We start from the raw sequence: 17,861 nt of genomic DNA, 5'->3' as shown, positions 1-17,861 counted from the left end.
GGTGTATTCACACCACTCAACCCTCACTCATGAGGGCATACATCTTATCCAGTGTACTCATACAGCCACACACTCACTCTGCGCTCACAAAGACTCACCATTCACTGTTGGATGCGACTGATACACACCCAATAACAAAGCCCGGTCTCCCTGTTCTTGTGGCAGTCTCTCAAATAAGGCAATCTGCCTAGCTAGTCCCCGAAAGCATACTAGGTTTCCCCATTTCTGGGGCAGTCTGGTGGTTGCAGCCCTTACATGACCTGTAGCATACAGGTAACCAGGTCTCACGGATCTCGGGACAGTATCCCAGAACAACATGTCTGCTTACTTAGGTCCTAAGCAAGTCTAAAAAAAGACACCTAATCTCCCCGATATTAAAGTGTGTTCAGCCTCTACACATCCCACAAGACAGCACGACTGATCTCCTGGATCATAGGCTAGCCTCGCAAGATAGCTTGTATTCCCAGACCAGACCAAATTAAACCCTTAGCATGCATCCAGCAAGCTCCGATATGTGCACCCACAGCAGAGTCCTCTGCCAAGGCTGGCCTAGGACAAACTGGATCTCACCTTCAGCCGGGTCTCACCATAAATCAGCCTCCTGCCTCCTCCCTTGACCCCTCATAACCTCTGTTATCCCGTCAGAGTCCTAAAGTCAAGACGAGAGAAAGGGCTTCCCTTGAATGCTGCCTTAGAGGCAGACTCAAAAGAGGGCAGTGCTGACAATTACCTGTGCCCTGGTGTGGTGCTCTTTTTTCTGCTGTGGTCTCCTGTGGTAATGGCATTAAAAAAGCATAAGTAGTTGTACCAGTGTGAGAGCGGACACGGTAGAGCAGACAATCTTATTATAAGAATGTTGGTCATAGGCAACATATGCTATGTCTCACTGCACTCATAAAGTAACATAACGTGTATTTGAAAAGCGCAAGTTCAGCCAATGGTATCTTGGAGATGAATAACAGATGTTTATTGTTAATAACATGGCTGCTGTACACTATACTTCGTATATTAAAACAGGTTCTCAGAAACATAAATCATTAATCGTATGTAGCAGATGCCAAGGAATGCACCAGCCGTATCATAGCGCTCGCATATAGCATCTCTGTGCAAATATACAACAACATTAGGCGCGCACATAATGCAGACCTCAGTTCACATATATAGCTAATTGCGAGCAATATATACATAATTTTGAGTGCCCAGGCATAAGTTAGCGTCGCGTATACCCATCCTTTAGCTTTGAATCCTACAAAGGGACTGCTACTCTGATTAATGTCACTGAAGAAGAGTGACTGCTCACCAGTGTCCGACACACTCCTCTCTGCGTCAACTGTCCCCTGCCCTCTCTCAGCTGTCACCAGTGTCAGCACTCTTCTCTCTACTTAACCTGCTTCCTGCCCTCTCGGCTGTCACCAGTATCAGTACCCTTCTACCCTCTTGAACCGGTCCATATCCTCACAGAGATGTGACCTGTCCCTTCACCCTCCTCTCCACTTAGACAGGACCACACCCTCCCAGCTGTCAGCATTCCCAACTCCCTTCTTTCTACTTAAACCAGTCCACATGCTTTCTCATTCTCAGTTGTCACCAGTTCCAGCACCCTTCTTTCCACATGAACTGGCCCCATCCTTTCAGCCGTCATCAACAGCACCCTCTTCAGTGCGAATCAGTGCCGGCCCTCCACCTCAAAGCAGTGTACTCCCTGACTCTCTACATCTCCCCATCTACCCGACTGTAACCTCGCCTTCCACCCCTCCTGTGGAGAGGCCTGTATCCTCCCTCCACTCCTGTCTACTGCTCCCCGTCCACCGGATGCATGTTGCGGGCGGGGCACCTGTTCTGCTGCAGTAACTTCTGGACTTGTGATTTATTTCACCTAGCTGTGCGGCTCCGTGTAAGGCACTTCAGTAAAAGATCTCTAGTGGTAGCCCGGGACGCCATGCTCACCCAGTTTACAAAACTGGTACGTTAGGACACCCCATGACCAAATGACTGCCTATAATTTTGTCCTAAACCTGGCCCTCTGCTCTGACCTCAATCGCTGACACACAGAACAACATGGTTTGAATTTGGTTGCACATAGGCAGGTCGCATGGGCCGAGGTGGTGCCTTAGATGGATCTGCTCCGTGGGGGCTCCCGCCTGCACATGTATTATCTGAGTTTACCCTGCCAGCCCCTGCTCGTGCAGCTGTTCAGCTGCTCCCTCCCTAAAAGTTATGACATTCTTCTCCCCTTCTATCTTTTGCAGTTACACAACTTCATAACTTAGTATTGTGGCTCAGATTCCACATAGCGGACTCAGCCTCGACACACATGGACAACACCAGCACACGCTATTCCCTATGCAAGATCTGCCTTGATGTTTTATATTTCCCTCAAACACTAGCCTGGTAATAAACTGCAGAACGTAGGCTGAGCTTCGCCAACATCTAACTCGTGCTAATCGTTTCTTTTGTGGCTGTATCTAATATTCAGATGTATCCAAACCTCTACAACTTTTTTTTTTAAAGGGGTGTTTCTCCTTGTACTACAATTTGTAAAACACTCTACCTCAGAGACACCAATGCCTTTAAAATGGAAAGCGTGCGATGCTTCCTTAACAGTGTCTTGTGCTTAACATTGTCTTGTGCGGGAGAGAACTGTACACTTTCCTTTAAGTAAATTATATTACCAAACGTTTACAGATATCATAATACCATGCCTGAATGGAAGATCCCACTTGTTGCCGGGGAAGCCTTCTTTCGTTGAAATAATGTTCGAGCAAAGGGTAGCAAGCATGGCTGGAGAAGATTGATGCTTGGACTAGTGGTAGTGGCATATTTTGCTAATCCTTTGCCACACTCTTTAGAGAGAAAGCAGTTCGTGTGTGTGGTGTGTGTGGTGTGTGATTGGTGCGTGCTCCACACATCAATGCACCACGTGTATGTTCAGCCCTGCAGTTCAACACCATTTCTAATCTGCACCTTTCAAATAACTGTATGGCCCGGCCGAGACCTGAAGAGTTTGAATCATGACAAGGGGAGGAGAGCGCCGCAGCATTAGAAGACAGACAACGTCACTCTAGACTGTGACAACATACATTCCTGGCTCCGCTTAATAAATTAATTAGGATGCATTGCGATGTGCGAAATAAATTAAAAACTTCCCGCCTGTGGGGCCCTACCTGCCCGAGTTCAGTTCACACGTCTCACTCTCTACTCCGGAGTCCGGTGACCGGTCTGCCCAGCCTGCCTGAAACCAAAACAGATGGCTAGGCTGCTGCTGCAGGGCACGACCGGTAGAGTCGACTGCTTTCCTTCAGGCTCCCTGCTCCGACCTTGACCTCGTCGGTTAGCGTGAAAGGCAGTCCGTCACTCGCTCTAGAAAATGGCTGCTAGTCTTCTTCTCCTAGTGATGCGCGGCGGCGGGAAGAAGTCAGAGTCTGCGCAGACGATACCCACTCCTCACAGGGTAGGTCTCACCACGCCCTGTGACGAGTTGGGAGGGGTGACACATGACAGCAAGCTCTCCTCCTCCACCTGATTGACGTGGAGACGTTAGCAATCCCGGGCATGTGTTAAAAACGCCCGGGGCTAACTTAATCTCCACGCCATCAGGGGGTGGAGACTGGGCTTCGAGGCTATGTCTTGCCTAGCTGATGACATTACAGCCTTCAGGGCTGTGAGGGTCTCAGCCGGCAAAGACATAGCAGGTGGTGCAGCGCGGCGGTATTGGCAGTGGGGGGCAGCAGACTTTGAGGCAGTGCCCCGTGTTCTTTGCCCCGGGCCGTGTTCTTACTTCATTTTTTTTATCACAATTGAAAAAGAAACTAGTTAAGAAAAAACAGTCAAAACGTAGCAAACGTGATAAATTGCCTGGGGCTAAATTACCTGGGGCGGAGCCCCAACGCCCACAAAGAGAAACCGCCACTGGCGCAGTTGCTTTTCTGCTTCCTCCGCACTCATAATTTCTTCATTTTTGCGCTCTGTTGATATCCAGCTTGACTCTGCTTGAAGGTGATCTCCATTTTTCACAGTTTCTGTGTTTTTCTTCAGAGGATTTTGCAGCCTTTCACCATATTCCGTCGCTCCTTCTTTACCTCAAGCTGTTCCTCTCTCAGGCTTTTACATCATGGAGCACGGATACGCCTCTAAGACCTCTAATGTGGCTACCGCTACACGCAAAGACGTTGTTCCTGCGGGCAAACGCCTCAAGAAGGACCCACCATCTCCCTCCAAATCTCCTCTTCCCGTTACCCTTGAGGATTTAATGGAGGAACTCAAATTAATCCGCCCTTTCATAGCGGACACCACTGCTACATTGCAAAGGCTGGACGATAAGTGGTCCAACCTTGATAAACGTGTCACCGAAGTTGAACAGAAAATCAGTGATGCACAAGATGTTATTGCCAAGGTGGATACCATCACCAAAGAGATTCAAGTCCTCAAGAAGACGACTGAGGATTTGGAAAATCGAAATAGACGCAACAACCTTCGTATTTATGGTGCTCCGGAAAATTCTGAAGGGTCGGACATCATTCTATTTCTGAAGACACAAGTTTTACCGATTCTTGGCCTGCCGAAACATGTGGATGCCAATATTCAACGAGCGCACCGTCTGGGTCCCAAAACATCTTCCACTTCATCGAAACCTCGTGGTATCATCGCCTATTTTCTCCTCTACTCTGACCTTATGACTATCCTTCACTCAGCTAAACAACACAAGCAACTGATATGGTCCCGCCATAAACTTTTTTTCTCTCAGGATGTCTCCAAACAGACAGCGGCGCGTCGTAAGGAATTCCTGGATCTGCGGCCTACACTTCGAACCATGAACGCCAGATACGGCTTGATTCATCCCTGTTTTTTCAAGGTTACATACAAGGAACGGTCCTACAGTTTCGAAGACCCGGCTGATCTCCGCAGATTCATCCACTCCCACAGAGAGGACTCCATGGAACAAAGCAGCTCCTAACTTTTTTTTTTTCTTTTATTGTTTCCTTTCTGTGTTTCTTTTATTGTCTGTTATGGCTTGTTGTTTCTCCTCACATCACCTCACCTTTTCTTTTTTTATTTCTTAGGTGCGTTTCCTGATGTTTCGAAAGTCCTCTTCTGAATTGTTTTGTTTTATCGTACGTCTCCGTCATCCCAGTATGCTGTTTTTTCCTGCATATCTGTTTGGTAAGTCTCCTTCACTTGTTCTTATGTCGTACTCAGTCCCAGGTTCTCCGTGCATTTTTTCCTCTCTCCTTCGGTTCTTTCTCTTTCGTTCCTTGGATTGTGTTTTCGACTTATTCCCTTCTTTTTGGTCGTCTTTTATTGCTGCTCCCGCTCTCACCTCATTGTTTTTCTCGGTTACATGTTCTGTATGGCTAGAACCACCTTGGTTCTTTTTGCCGTCCTTCTTTTTGCTGTCTTCTTTTGGGTTGCTTTTGGCTCCCTCTTTCCTCCTTCTTGCTTCACTTTCTTCTCCTTCCCTTTCCTTTTTTACCCTATTCGGCTTTTTCAACTTTATTCACCCTACTTTGCTCCTCTCATCCTTTCTTATGGCACTGTGATGTTAGTCATTCCTTCCCTTTCTCCTCCATTTTTATCTCTTCTCTTCTTCTCATCTCACCTTCCTATGATGGCCTTGCTCCTTTTTCCTTTTATTCTCTCTACTTGGGCTCCTCTATTACTTCCGTCGTTCTTCTTTTTACTTCATCTAGCTAGTTTCCATCTCTCCTTGACATTTTCTCCATATATTCTCTCGTTTTACCTGTATTACTCTCTCTTTTCACTTTCCTTTAATCTCCTCTTATGAAAAGTTTCCGACTCATTTCCTGGAATGTTAAGGGTCTTCGTAACCCTATCAAAAAACAACGTGTTTTATCTCATCTTGCTCGTTTAAAATGTCAAATTGCCTTTTTACAAGAAACACATCTTTCTACTTAAGAGTTATCGATGTTACGTAGACAATGGGTTGGGGATGTTTTTTGCTCTCCTGCTATTAATCGCAAAAATGGTGTTGTTATTTTATTTCATAAAGCGTTGTCTGTTCAAATTCTAAATGAAACTATTGACACTAATGGCAGGTGGCTGCTACTTGATTGCATTGTTAATGATGTTCATCTCTCTCTCTGTAATGTCTATGGTCCGAATGGCATTGATTCTTCCTTTTGGAATGATTTCTCCTCCCTTCTCCCTTCTAATGCTAATGAAGATTTGATTGTTGGGGGAGATTGTAATCAATTGATGGACCCTTTTTTGGACCGCAAATCACAAGCTCGCTACATTCCCAACAAAATGCAAAAGTCCTTCCACAAAGCCATCTCCTCCAGAGGCCTTATAGATTCATGGAGGTTGTCCCACCCTGACTCTCTGGACTTTTCCTTTTTTTTCTCCTGTGCATAATTCCCTCTCCCGTATTGATTATATTTTTCTCTCCCACCATGCTTTCCAATTTATGACCAACTCAGAAATAGGCTCTATCCTCATCTCAGATCATGCCCCAGTTATTTTAGATATGGATTACCCCTCTCCCACGCCTCAGGCCCGCAGATGGCGCTTTAACAACTCCCTTTTACTTGATCCCACTTTCATTGAACACTTCACTCATTTCATGGATGACTTTTTCACTACCAACTTGCACTCCGACTCTGACTTTCACTTTCTTTGGGATGCTTTCAAGGCCACTGCTCGGGGTTGTATTATTGACTTTGTCTCACGTAAAAAAAAGAAAGCACTATCCCTGGCTTCCTCCTATTTAAAACGCATTAAAGAACTAGAGCATCTTTATTACACTTCTAACTCTCCTGATTCTCTGTCCTCTCTCATTTCCGCTAAACTGCAATTTAATAAACATTCCTGGGAATCGGCCTCCAATCAGCTTCTTCAATTTAATGCGAAGATATATGGTGGTCGCAATAAAGCTGGTAGGGCTCTGGCAAATTATATCAAAATTAAAAAACAGAAATCGAAAATAGTCTCGATTAAAGATTCCCAAGGCTCGCTCCAGTCTTCTGATGCCAAAATTTTGGATTGCTTTGTTCAATTTTATTCTTCTCTTTATACTCCTGAGTCTTCCCCCTCTGCAGAGCAATTAGACTCTTTCTTTAACTCTGTCCCTAAATCTTCCAATCCTTTGTTGGATTTCTCTTCTCTTGATGCCCCGCTTTCAGAAAAGGAAATTCTTGCTGCTCTCTCTCTTCTCCCCAAAGATAAGACACCTGGCCCTGATGGCTTTACTGTTCGCTTCTTTCTCCAATTTAAATCTATCTTGATTCCTCATTTTCTTCAGTTAATTAACCGTTTTCTCTCCTCTGGTGAATCTAAAGGTTTTTTTTCGCAGGCTATGCTTGTTCTTCTCCCCAAGAAAGATAAGGACCCTTCCCTATGTAAAAATTACCGACCCATCTCCCTCATTAATACGGATTGTAAATTGTATGCGAAAATTCTGGCTTTACGGATTAATTCCATTGTCCCTGATTTGGTCAACATTCATCAATCCGGCTTTGTTAAGGGAAGATCCATTACAGACAATTCTAGAACCCTTCTTAATATCATTCATCTTTCTGCTAAAATGGACAGTCCCTTGGCTGCCATTACTCTAGACGCCGAGAAGGCATTTGACCCTGTCAACTGGGATTTTATGTTTGGCGCCCTTCGCTGGCACGGTTTCAGTCCCACTTTTCTTAAATTTGTTCGGTTGCTTTATTCTGCTCCTTCCACTTCTATATGGATTAATGGTATGCAATCTGATTATTTTCCCCTTCATAGAGGAACCAGACAAGGCTGTCCACTTTCCACCCTTCTCTTTATTCTGGCACTTGAACCCTTCCTTGAGAAAATTCGACAATCCCCTTCCTATTCTGGCTTTCTTTATAAAGATGTTGAGATTAAGTTTACTGCTTATGCAGACAACATTTTGCTTTACATTTCTAACCCTGTTGTTGCCCTTCCCGCTTTCTTTTCTTTATTACATGATTATTCCTCTGTTTCTGGATATAAATTAAATATTGATAAAACTGAAGTCCTTCCCCTCAATAAATTCTGTCTTCCTCACATGTTTCAGGGTTCTGGTTTCCAATGGAACTCTGGCTCTATCAAATGTCTTGGCGTTTTATATGCTAACACTATTAGAGAAACTATCAAAATTAATCACTCTGATATCCTTAAAAAGCTCTGTTCTCTAATAGAACGTTGATCCCCTCTTTTTCTTTCCTGGTGGGGTCGTCTCTCCACTATTAAAATGATGCTCCTTCCTATTGTGAACTTCTGTCTCTCCATGCTTCCTATCTCTCTCCCCCATTTCTTTTTTAAGTCTATCAATAGTCTTTTTTCCAAATTCCCGTGGAATAAGCGTAAGGCTAGAGTCTCTCTCCTCCGTCTTCAACAACCTAAACATCTTGGTGGTGTCAACTTCCCCAATATCTCACGCTTTCATTCTGCTTTTACTCTCAAGCAAATTTGGCCTTTTCTTGATACCTCGTCTCCTCCTACTACGGCTTGGAGCTCTCTGGAATTGGCTCAACTTCACCCCTTCTCCTTCCTTACTGCCTCCAATCTCACTCAACCACCTCCTAAACTACTTTCTCCTATTTTCAAACACTCCAAAGCTTTAACACTCGCCCTTTTTCGTTCATTCTCTGTACCATCTACTCTTCATATGAATACCCCACTTTGATATAATAAATCTCTTAAATTACGCAACCGTGCGCTCTTTTGGAAGGAATGGATTGACAAAGGAATTCTCACTTACCGCCATCTTATTTCTGACAATTCCTTATTAACCTTTCCAGCACTTCGTGACTCCTTCGGTATCTTTAACAAATACTGCATACACTTTCATGAACTTCTACCCAAACTATCCACTGTTATCCTACACAACACTCCTTCATCCTCTTCACCTCCCCTCCTTGCCTCTCCACCTAACTTTCAGGTTCCCCTTAAGGCCTCTGCTATTTATAAATTACTTTCTCCCTCACTTATTGACAGGCCTAAAACTAATCTTGAACTTATCTGGGAATCGGACCTCAATCAAACTTTCCCCTCACTTACCTGGGACTCTATTTGGTCCAAACTTCATTCCACCTCTCGTTCCGCTAGTACCACACAAACCCTTTATTTTTTTATAATAGATTATTTTATACTCCCTGTGACTTGTTTAAATTTAAATTGTTAGACACTAAGAAGTGTTGGTCCTGATCATGCACTCCTGGTGACTTTGTTCACATGTTTTTTCTTTGTCCTAAGGTCCAACTTATGTGGTCCCACATTTGGTCTACACTTAATAAGATTTTATCTACTAATGTTCCCTTTGTTATTTCTTCTGTATTACTGGGTGGTTTGGCCCCAGTTTGGGATGTCCCACTCCATACTCGTAAATTTATTGATCTTTGCATAGCTATCGCTTTTCAAATTATAACAACTAATTGGAAAGACACTACAAACTTGGTTTATAATGCTTGGTGGAATTTGCTCTGCCATCATCATAGACTAGATCGTGCATGTGCTTCTTCTATTCCATTGTTGATAAAACGTGATTTACTTTGGTCCCCTTTAACAGACTTTTTATCTAAAAGTGCCTCTTGATCTCATGTTATTGTTATATTTAGTATTACTGTTATTATTATTACTGTGAACTTCTCTGTATTTCATACCTCTTTATTTCTCTTACCATATATTTTTCTATTGCTGTTCCCCTTCCATTCCCCCATTTTCCCCTTTCTTCCCCCTTTCTTTCTCTCTTCCTTCCCCACAAAATGAAAAGTTATAAAAGCATTTTTTCTTTGTATAGCGTTTTCCCCTTTTGGGGCCTTTCTTGTTTATTGGCACATTATTCTCCACAATTATTTTAATTCCTATTGCTCTTTATTTGTGCTGTTGTACTGTTGTTTTACATTGTTTTCTTCAACTCAATAAAGCTTTTCAAACTTTAAAAAAAAAAGACCGTCCAAATGCAGTGTGTGTCACTACCCACTTTCCCTCTATTTCACTCCCTCGTATAACCTTCAATTGTATAATCTCCAAAGTGTACCTGGAAAAGATAGGCGTTCTCTTCGGCGCATTTCTTCTGTCCCGATCTCGTATGGCACGCAGACCTTGTTTGGCCGCCATTTTTTAAACCCCGGCAACGCGGAGTCGTACATCTACATCAAAAGAGGACTTGCCATAGCCCTGAGCTACCCCCTAACGAAGCGGACACGGCCGCCATGATATATAGGGCATAATGTATACTGTGCAATTGGAAAAAATAAGAGACGATTATTCTATACACCAATCTCGACGAGTTCATGTGGCAGTTTAAATACATACACCTCCTGTTTTTTCATGGTTAGTCTCTCCATTATCATGATATCGTAAATGGAGTTTAAAATGTGCCCATGAACAGAACACTCGAAATAGTGAAAGTCACGAGTACAGATGTCCTAATATCTAAGAAACAAGCGTTTTGGGGAATAGTATTGGATTTGCTTTTAGTTCCATGTGACGCACGTGAAGATAGACCACCAACATAAAAGAAGGAGTAAGAACTTTGTATCTGTTTGAATAATGTTCACATACTGAAACATAAGGTTACATGTTTCAAAACATTGACCATAAATGTATTGGGTGCAATGTCTATAATGAAAAGACAGTTTGGGTACCTATCCAATTTGGTATAGTTACAACTTATTTGCCAGAAGATTAATTATGGATTGTGCACAAGATAAAGTATTACAACACCGGTTTTCTATCAAAAACGACATTGAGTATTTAATTAATAGTCAAGTAGTAAGGGTCATTATCATGATTAGAAAATCCCATTCTGTGCATTATATTCTTGAACACTTACACAATACCATCTACAGTTGACATACAGTATTCGGTAAACAATGTATTGTTGTTATAGTTCAAGAATAGACTTACATCAATAATCATAAGAATTCATGCATCTCCTTGTCAATATTAATTCTGCATTCCACTGCCCGTAATCTAATGATCCAAGAACCTTCTGATCTGCGTAGGCGCGAGATTCTATTTCCACCTCTGGAGCCATATCCACACTGTCAATTCCATGAAAACTCAGTCTATGTAACTCATTCTGTTTATGTAGAGTGTTGAAATGTAGTGCTAAAGGATATTGAACGTTATTATTTTTAATGGCCCAAATGTGTTCTTGAACTCTATCTTTCAACGACCTGATGGTGCTCCCTACATATATTTTACCGCAAATGCATTTAATGCAGTACACCACGAATTTGGTGTTGCAATTTATGAAATACCTGATGGAATATGTTTTTTCTGTATTGTACTTAAAGCTTGTTATTTTGTGTATGCCAAAGCAGCAAAATTGCAGCTTCCACATAGATAAAAGCCATTTGGTGCACTTGGTAACCAGGTCGTGGTTTTAGGTGGTGGAATGAAGCTAGGACATAGATGTTGTCTTAATGTCCGGCCTCTGGCATGAACCTCAATGGGATTTTTACCCACTGCAGTTTTCAAAGCCGTGTCGTGGGTCAGTAAGTGCCAATGTTTCTTGAGAATCTTGAAAACATCAGTATTAGCAGTGGTATAAGGAGTAATAAAGTTGCATTTCTTGAGTCTCTGACCATTTGTTTTGTTCTTAATTTGTTGTCAATAGACTATTTATTTTGATTTTATCAACTTTCTTTCTTGCTTGTTTAATGACACTCTGAGAGTACCCTCTTTTTGCAAATCGGTGTTCCACAATGTCCAAACTCTTTATTTAGTGCTGATTCATCACTACAGTTACGTTTGATTCATAACATTTCCCCATAGGGTATGGCGTTGATTTGCGAAGACGGATGTGCACTTGTAGCGTGCAATGTAGAATTGCACGCTGTCGTTTTTCTATAGGGTAATGTTTTTAGTTTGTCATTCTCAATAATAATTGTAAGATATAGAAAATTGACCTGTTTAGCACTATATTCTTTAGTAAAGGTTAAATCATATTCATTGTTTTTTTTTCACATTTTTTTGTTGTAAATCTTTATTAGTTTCAAAACAAAGAAAGTAATAGACATATCAGGTGTCATACATTCAGACAGAATAATAAGGCGAACAGATGTAGATACAGGATAGATACTAAGCAGTGACGAAATGGCTGAGACGCCTACGCCAATGTATGAGAAACAGGATGTGCCACAGTACAATATACGATTCACATTAAGCGCAAGCTCTCAGAGTCTGTCCACCCATAAAATCAGGATAATAGAAGAAGCATGAACACCAGATACTGGAATACCGACAAAGTCAGGATGTTCCACCAACTATACTAATAAAAGGAAAGTAAAAGAGTGTGAAGAAAAAGAAACCATAAAAACAAAAATGAAGACAAAACAATAAACCCATCCCCCCACCCTGCACCCCTGCATATGGCTATCGCCTAACCCCAACTAGCAGTGTGCCTGTCGCCCCTACTAACTAAATACTAAAAGTAGAAAATGGAGGAGGGCATCTTCATACATGGCCCTGGGCTCCGCTCCCCCCGCCAAAGCCAAGAATCCCCAGACTAAGGTCGCGAAATCTATTAAGCTGCAAATACGTAGCGCAACAGGGGAAACTCCAAACACCGCCCAACCTCCCGAATGCATCATGGTTGCAAACCCAGTGTCCAGTAATACCCGTTGGCAAACTCAATCACACAGTCTCATCCTTGACCCTTCCGATTGAACATGTGAGCCTGTTCCGGACAAACTGTCGCTTTCGCAGGATAGTCAATGCACGAAAAAGCTGTAGCAAAGTTCAAACTGAGACGACGCAGAGAGATGAAAGTGTTGTGAACTCTGCTAAGTCCAAAGACTCCCCACATCGTCATGGATTCCCAAGGTTGTTTCGTCCGCCATCTTAGCGGTGCCGATGTATAGGGGAGTGACGCAGTTTCAAACCAACAACAGTTCCCATCAAAAGTCTCCGGAAAGGGGGGGGGGGGAGCCAAGCTCGCGACCGCGATGGCCGCATTGTAGCTCGGCTCCGCCAACCTTCCTGCCCAACACGCATATCCTGATAAGCATCCTGCCCCGAGGCGACACACTTGGGAAGAAATGGAAAGGTGAAGCAACGCTCGTACTCACCGTCTGTCCCGGGGGATCCTGCGAGCTGCGGATCCGAAGCTGTGCCCCTGCTTGGTCCGGGGCCTCCGCGGCGTGGAGACCGGGGACTTGCCTGTGAAGGTCGGCCGGAGTGAAGGTGTCGGCGGCGGCCCCTGGTGGAGGAGAGGGGTCGGCTGGGAGAGGCCGTTGTGCGGTTATGCCGGTGGCGACTGACCGGGCCCGGTCTGGCGGCCTGGGGGCCTGTGGTAGGGCGCGGCCCGCCGTGGATGGGGGAAGACCGCGCAGGAGGCATACCCCCTTTGTTGCCCTGTCCGGCCATCTTTTTTTTTTTTTTTAAATATATTTTTATTGCAGAGTTATAAACCACAGGATACAATTAGTCAGCCAGTTCACTCCTGACATCCCCCCGTTCAAGAAAAGAAACCCCAAATCGTACACAGCCATTCAGCCCGCATCCCGGAGGCCGGGCGGCATATTACTCCATTCAATAGGAGAACATCACGGTGCACGTCCCATAGGGACCATGGTTGAAATGTCGTTTTACGTATCTGCTTTTACCCCCCCCACCCTCAACATCGCTCCCGTCAGCCATCCCAGTGGTACCGCCCATGTCGGGACCTGCCCTAGGCGCTATGGTCTGTCATGCCTGGCCTCTCCCCCCAGCCATTCCGCACTCCACATAGTACCCACCATCCTAGTAGATTCAAGGTGCCCTGGCAGGCTACCATCTAATGGCTTCCGACCCACCCCAAACTCCCATTAACCAACCCCCCCCAAAGCCCCCCCCCCCCTGGCAACTGCTAAGGTGTATGCTTCGTCCTGTCGAATTGGATGGATCCACTACAGTGCGGGTTATAATACTTTTGTGTTCGCCCCGCAGTGTCCACCGGCTTAATTCTCAACATCCTCATCCTCTACCAAAGAATCACGTAAGGCCTGCACCACTAACTCCCATGCACGCGCCGCATCCAATACCTTCTCATTCCCCATCTTGACAGCCTGCTTCATCCGGAGCACACTCTCGCAGTCAGACCACTGCAGCAATTCATTCTTCCATCTACACAGTGAGGGTCCCCCCCTGGACTTCCAATGCCACGATATTTCCCTCTGCGCCAATATCAGACCCAGGTCAATGAATTTGCTCGTCACCTTGGTGTGTTTGGTGTGCGTGAACCAGAGCAGCAGGCACGCCGCCATATCGAATTCCACCTCCCTGTCAGTCACTTCGTTCAGGAGTTCCCCTACCTCCGCCCAATAGGCCCCCAAGTGCGAGCACCCCCAAAACAAATGATCCATGTCCGCTCCCAGAGACGAACACCGTGGGCATCGAGCATCCGGCACCTGGAAGTACCGCTGTAATTTCTCAGGAGTTAAGTAGGCCCTATGAAGCACATAGAAATGTACCTGCTGAAAGCGCGCATTTCTCGTGCCCTTCCACGTGCGCCGCAGGATGTGGCCCCATGCCGTATCAGGTATGGGCCGGCCCACGCTCTCCTCCCATTTAGTCTTGAGCCCTTGGAGCGGTTCCAGTCCCTCATTCAGCATCCTATTAGGGAGGCACGTCACAGCTTTGAACGTACCTGCCGCCATCACCACATATTGGCACGCCATAGTCGTTGTCGGTTCCACGAGCCCCCCTTTCCAGTGCTTCTGTATGGCAGCCACCACCGCCGCGTGTAGGAGGAACCCCCCGTCGGGCAGCCCAAACTGGTCCCGGAGCGCTTCGAACGGTGCCAAAGCCCCGTCTATGTATAGGTCGCCTACTACCTGCAGTCCCGCCTCTTCCCACTCCAGCAATGGGGACCAATCTCCCCCGTGCGGCAAGGCCGTCAGCATGCCGATCGGGATCTCTGGTGCATAAGGCCGCGTCGCCTTCGCTCTCCGAAGGCTCCTCTGCCAGCACAGCCGTTGCGTCCGCTCCTCCATGGTGAGGGCCCGCAACTCGAGCCTCTGTTGCATGATAATATAGGACAGTACGTGGCGTTGTATTCCCCGATCCCGGTCCTCCTCTGGACCCCGAAACACCCTGGCCACGTTCTGTGTAAGGACCTGCAACTGCGCCGCTAGATAATACAGCTCGAAATCGGGCACAGCCATGCCCCCTTCTATCTTGGGGCGAAGTAGCGTGCTCAGGGCCACTCTACGGCGGCCATGCCCCCATAGGAAGCCAATAATCATCGACCTCAGGTCTCTAAAGACCCCCTGAGGAATCCAGACAGGCAGCGTCCGGAAATAGTAGAGGAAGCGGGGGAGCGCCACCATTTTTAAAAGTGCGATCCTACCCAGAACCGTCAGCGGGAGGGTCGACCAGAAAGACAAGCTGCCCCTCAGTGCCCGGACACATCGACCAATGTTGCCCTCCAATAGGTCCGCAGTTGCGTGGTAGATGCGAACTCCCAGATAGGTGATACAAGATGGCTCCCATACCACGCCCAAATCGCCGCCGGGGTCTGGCGATCCCGCTCGCAGCGGAAACACACAAGTCTTCGCCCAATTGACCTTAAGGCCCGACAGCCGGCCAAACTCCGACAACAGATCCATCGCTCCGTCCAATGCCCGCGCGGTGTCAGCGAGGTACAGGAGCAAGTCATCCGCATATAGCGATATATAATGCCACTGCCCGCCGCTGGCAATCCCCACGTACCTGTCACCCGACCTCGCATGGACCGCCAAAGGTTCCATCGCCAGAGCAAACAATAGGGGGGACAGAGAACATCCCTGTCGCGTGCCCCTGCCCACCGGGTACGCCGCAGACACCAGGCCGCCCAAACGCACTCTCGCCGTCGCCGAGGTATATAAGACCCTCGTCCACCTGCGGAACCCCTCACCCATGCCAAACCTCTCTAACACTCCATCCAGGAAAGACCATTCCAAGCTATCAAAGGCCTTCTCGATGTCTACGGACAGGACCGCCGGAGCTCCCTCCCCGTCCAAGATGGCGTCCATTATTCCCACTAAGCGGCGAATATTCAGCGCCGTGCTCCTCGTGGGTATAAACCCGGCCTGGTCCCTGTGTACCAAGCCCGTCATGTGTGGGGCCAGCCTGGTGGCCAGGATTCGGCTCAGAATCTTGTAATCCACCGTCAGCATGGATAGCGGGCGGTAGGACCTTACATCCGTTGCATCCCGGCCAGGCTTCAGGAGTGGTACAATCAAGGCCTCTCGCATGGACCCAGGCAATTCCCCAGCCTCAAAAGCTTCTGTATACACCACCAGCAGCCTGGGAGCCAAGCTGTCCACATACTGTTGATAAAATTCAATCGGCAGCCCGTCCACCCCGGGCGTTTTGTTACGGGCCATATGTTTGATGGCCACCCGTATTTCTGTGAGCGTGATCGGGCTACCCAGCTCCTTCGCGTCCTCCTCGTCCAGGACCGGAAGCTGCCTCTCCCCCAGGTATTCCGCAATGTCCTGAACCCCCACTCCCAGCTGACTCTGGTACAATTCCTCATAATACCCCCTAAAACGTTCCAATACCGCTGCCTGGGAGTACACCATCTCCCCCCGCGCATTACCAATGCTGATAATCGGGCAGCCCCTAAGTTCCGGATTAGCTAGTCTGGCCAAGAGGGTGCCCACCTTGTCCCTTTCCGCATGTGCCCTGATGATATACTGCCGGTAGTCATAGCACCTTAAACGTTCCGTCTCGGTGGCAACCACTTCCTTCGCTTCCAATAACTGGGTCTGCAAATCTGGCCTAGCCGGCCTGCGGCGCTCCAAGTCCCTCAAAGTCTCTTCCGCTTTCATGAGTGCGTTCAACACAGTCGTGCGAGCATTCGAAAACCTACCCAAACACACCCCTCTCACCACCACTTTCATCGCATCCCATTCAGTGGACCTACTCGTGGCCGTGCCCTCATTCACTCCGAAATAGCTATCAATGCCTTGCTGGACCGCGCCGCTGAACACAGAATCCTCAAGCGTCTCCGGCCGAAGCCGCCATGTTGGTATCACTGAGCGCTCCCGCTGCCACTGAATGTGTACCAATAGGGGGTTATGATCTGAGATAGTCCTAGCCAGGTACTCCGCATGGGAAATCAATGGGGCTAGGGATCCACCGCAGAGCACCGAATCAATCCTGACATGCAGATCATGGAGAGCAGAGTAAAAGGAATAATCCCTGGTTTCCCTGTGCCGCTCCCTCCAGACATCCAGCAACCCCCATCTATCCTGCCAGTCCTGCCTGTGCGCGGCCAACCACGTACCGGGGAGTCCACCAGGGGGGGATGGGACCTATCCAGAGCCACATCCGTGATCGAATTGAAGTCCCCCCCTAACACTATCGGGCCCGCCAGGAAAGAGGCCAGGGACCCCGAGAGGCCATCAAAGTATCGAGCTTGATCAGTGTTCGGCGCATATACACAGCAGAAAACCACATCCCGTCCATATAACCTCCCCTCCACCGCCACAAACCGTCCATCTGGATCCACGACTTGATTCAGCACTTGAAAGGGTATCCCCGCCCTCACCCAGAGTAAACACCCCCCTGGCATACGCTGAGTAAGTGGTGCCGAACACCTGGCCCGCCATCTTTTCTGCAAAGCAGCGCACTCTTTTTTGGTGAGATGAGTCTCCTGTAGCATAGCGATCTGAACCCCCCTGCGCACTAAGTATGCATGGACCTTGTGACGTTTCACCATAGTTCGCAGCCCCCGGACATTCCACGTCAGGCATTTCAAATTAGGTAATGTCCCCATTCCAGCTTCGTACAGTCCGATTCAAATAACGAAGGTTCACAGCCCCCCCAATGCAGTTGCCCCCCCCGAACATACCCAGAACAGAAAAACTCCCCAAACCCCACTCCCCAGGACAGAGCACACAAACCCAATGTCCGCCCCCATCCAA

This window comes from Lissotriton vulgaris, chromosome 3_1 (genome assembly GCF_964263255.1).
Source record: "Lissotriton vulgaris chromosome 3_1, aLisVul1.2, whole genome shotgun sequence".
Lineage (NCBI taxonomy): Eukaryota > Metazoa > Chordata > Amphibia > Caudata > Salamandridae > Lissotriton > Lissotriton vulgaris.
This window is presented reverse-complemented; position numbering follows the sequence as displayed.